Below are 4,357 nucleotides of genomic sequence, written 5' to 3'. Positions count from 1 at the left end.
TGCCCCCTCCTTCTCAGACTCGATGCTCATGTAGGTTGCCAGATTGAGGACATGCAATGCAAACAAGCGCAACTGACAACGGAACCTTACACTGTAAACTGATGAGTTAATTTATCTGTTTTTTAATATGCCTGTGGTCATAGAGCTTTTTAGATGGATGTCGAGGCTTTTTAGGTCGGGTAGACTCTGCGATCTTTGAGCCAGTTCGTTTGCTCGCTTCCATGACTGCAGTATGCTGTGTTTTCAAAACTGTGTCTAAAATATTACTGGGTAAACAGTAAGTGGACGGAATCACACAGATCAAAACAAAAACAGACATTCCGACACAGAACTGGCTGCAGCATGGTTATTTTTTTTTGAGAAACAAGTAAATTAACTTATGTTTCCTGAATATCTGCAAATGATGGTGTTTTTATGCTTTAGTACAGTCAATTAAAATGACATACACCACTTTTAAATACTTATCTGCTAAAAGTGGATTTTGTCAAAAAACATTTAACTATACTATTGCAAAGCTAAAATATTATGTCTGGATTTTCAACATTTTAACAAAATGCTTAATTTTAGGATGCTTTTTTCCTATTTGTTTAAATAGAAATATTACAAAAAACTATTTTGGCTGTACAGGTAAGGGGATGCTACCAAATATTCATATACTGCGGTATATAAAGAACATCAAGGTAGGCTAAAACCAATCTCATGATATTGACAAAGTAAATGTCAATGAGTTTGTGATATTGATATGTTATAACATGTTATAATAATGAACATTGGATCGTTCTGAGAATCAAATTAGTGTTTGTCATTTTCATTCATCTGTCGTTTATTCATCTTTCAACTCAACAGAATTATAGTTTCTAATCAAACTCAGAATTTAATAGAGATTCTGAAATATGGTGTAAGACTGTTGCTCATTAAGCAGTGATGATGTGAGCAGAAAATGACAAAACTCATTATGGTGTTAATGTAATATAATGATTATGTGTGTTTTGACCCCTTTTGACCCTGGATTTGTAGCGTCATATTTCTGTGCTGATGTGACATATGTGGCTGAATTTGGAGAATATGAACCTTTCTGTTGTTCCAGCATAATCATCTTTATAGACTTAATTCTCCATGTTATTTAGCAGTTTGAATGGTTCATAAGGCAGGAAGGAGGCCAAACTCAACTGGGCAACAGCTGACAGTGTGTGTGTGTGTGTGTGTGTGTGTGTGTGTGTGTGTGTGTGTGCATTTGGTGCGCTCTGCTATTAGACAGACAGATGGCGCCATCTAGTGTCTGAAAAGCACATGAAAGAAAAAAAAATCTAATTCAAAACCATACAATTAGGAATAAGGAAAACGCTGAAGTATAGAGACCACTGTATGGTTAGTATAAAACAACACGGAAGCCCCTTCACAAGGGAAATAAATGTTATGTTTTTGCAAAATTTTTAATTACACTAAAGACTGCCGCATATTATTAATAATAATGCAACGTTAGCAATGTAAATGCACAGGTTCTAACAACAAAAAAAGAGATTTAAAGATTAAGTGCAGCATAGATTATATTTAGAGTATTTAAACTATCACTCAACTGAGGCTAGTAACTTAACAACTAAATGTCAAACAATTTTTACTAAAAGAAGTTAACCAACTCATGCTAAAAGTATGACAATGGCATATGACATGAACTGAAAACAATGCTATAGGTATCAAACTTGTTGAACCTGCTAAATGAGAAATAGGATTCATATCAACACTATGTTGAAGATTTGAGCTATGGACGCACTCTTCTGCAGTTAATAGGCTTATTAACTATATTGCATCAGATATAACTTTTAACATTGCACTTAAGGTGAAGTGGAGTAAGCCATGGCTGACAACTTTTGAGTTCAACTTGGAGTATGAACCCTCAGTGGGTTTGGTGGGGCGGTTATTTGGGGTTGTTTATGTATGTATGTATGTATGTATGTATGCATATATATGTGTGTGTGTGTGTGTGTGTGTGTGTGTGTGTGTGTGTGTGTGTGTGTGTGTGTGTGTGTGTGTGTGTGTGTGTGAAATTTCGAGGAGGAAATTCATGCAAATTTCTTTAGCTGGTCAGGCTGGGAGACCAGGGGCCTGTACCATGATGGTGGCTGAACAAACTCAGGGTTACAGGATTAGTTTTGAGTTGACAAAACCAAACCAGTCTAATCTGGCCTTGTTGGTATCAAGAAGCTGATCATCAACTTTCTCTGTCAACTCAGGCTTGATCCTGAGTTAATGGAGCGCGTGCATATGAATGTGTGACATCAATAATGAGCAGCCAATCACATGCCTTGAAACTGTGATTCACTTCTTGTGAGAGAGTCAGTGTGATTCACTACCAAAGATTAAAAGTTTGAACAATATGAAGAATTTAAACACATTTACACAGCAAGATGAAATGATCTATCCATGAAAGAGGAAAACTTCAAGAAAACATCTCGCCATATAAGTGCAAGTAAAAGTGGTAAAGTTAGTTTATAGAGTTGATAATATTTATAGGTAGAAAAACACTTAAAAATCTAAGCTCATATGTAGTCATGTTTAAAGCTTCTGATTCTAAAACTTATTTATATTGCATATTATCAATGTTTATATTAATTTAAAATAAAAGCTTAATAATTACTATTAAACTAAACTGGCCTGTGTTATGGATTAAGGGTATAATAATTATAAATAATATAAAATAATTATAAAAAATAATCATCTCTAAAAATCTGATGATTTTATCTATAAAAATGTTTTACAATGTAGCGTCTTTTAGAGTCCTGTACACTGTAAAAAAATAAAAAAATAAAAAAAAAACAAAGTTCAGCCAACTTAAAAGTTTAAGGCAGCCAGCTTCGGCAGATTTGAGTTTTCTCAACTTCTTGTTTTAAGTTTATACAACAAAAAGTTGAGAGATTTCCTAAAAAATAAGTTGAAAGAACTAAAAAATCTGCTGAAGCTGGTTGCCTTAAACTTTTAAGTTGGCTCAACTTTTCTTTTTTTTACAGTGTAGAGTAAGAGAAACTGGAGGAGTGGCTTTATTGCGTCAGTCATGTGTCACTTTGCTTGAAGCTGATTGGTCAAATTTCAGTTTGAGATCTCTAAACCAGAACATAGCCTGCATAAGTTACTATGGCAATGAACACTGCTAAAAGCCAAAGCACTTTCCAGAGTTGGCTAAACCGACTTCATGGTACAGGCCCCTGCTGACCAACCAGTTTAAACCAGCTAAAACAAGCCAACCAGCTTAGGCTGGTTTCAGTAGTGCCTTACAACAGACACCGAATCGCCAGACATTTCAATTCGTGACTGAAAACACTTGAAAAAAAGAAAAAGAAACCACTATTCTTACCTTACTTTGACAACGTGAAATATGAGGGTGCTGCAATGCAAGAGCCTTTGTGTAAACATGTCACTTTCTACCAGTGTTGCCAACTGCTTTCAATTGAAAGTAGCTAAAACTGGTAGCTAAATGTCAGATGGCATCATAATAGCAAATTCACTAATCTATATAAAGATGAATATAGATCAGCGGGCAAGATAAAAACTTAGATAAGGTTTGTCCAAGAATATTTGTCCCTAAACTTTTGGAAAAAAAAAAAGTCTCAAAAGAGGAGGGGACGTAGCTATATTGCTAAATTGGCAACACTTCTACTGCTTTCGTCCAATCAGTGACACTGACACAGCTAATGTGCAAATGAGAACATTCAGTTTAGTAATACCCAGGATTAACCCCCAGTAAAACCATGGGCAGCATGAAAGTTAAACAATATATAACCCAAGATTCCATCTGGGTTTTAGACAGACCCAGGGTTAACTATTTCATGTGTGAAATGACTGACTAAATCTAAACCTAAAACTGTGTACAATTATGGGCCAGACAATATAGTTTATTAAACCTTAAACACTAGTAATTAATTTAAAAAATATAGCACAAAATGAATCTTGCCACTTTGTAATAATTTTCTCACTGTATATAATCCTTAAACTCATTTACTGAGTGAATTCTTTAGAGAATGCTGGATTTATTTTCCTGTTGTTTGCCATATCCGTTTATGCCAAATATGGAAAATGTGTGCAATGAAACTGACCAGGAATTCAAGCTGCACTGAAGCCCTGCTGTGTGGACATCTCTGAGCCAACAGCGAGACATATCTGATGATGGGTCACTACACTTAGTGATGGAAGAGAAAAAAATCTGCTGCTCTGTAGGAAGTCTGTAAAATACAAATCAACTGATTGACTTTACTATGCTAAATCACCATCAATCCTTATCTGCTTTAGGGGCATTTATTAAATCTATTACATCTAAAACATTTTTATGTAAAAGGCAAAAGTGAATCAAAAAATGAACAAGGAT

Source organism: Barbus barbus (assembly GCF_936440315.1).
Source record: "Barbus barbus genome assembly, chromosome: 37".
Taxonomy (NCBI): domain Eukaryota; kingdom Metazoa; phylum Chordata; class Actinopteri; order Cypriniformes; family Cyprinidae; genus Barbus; species Barbus barbus.
Note: the sequence above shows the minus strand (reverse complement) of the source record.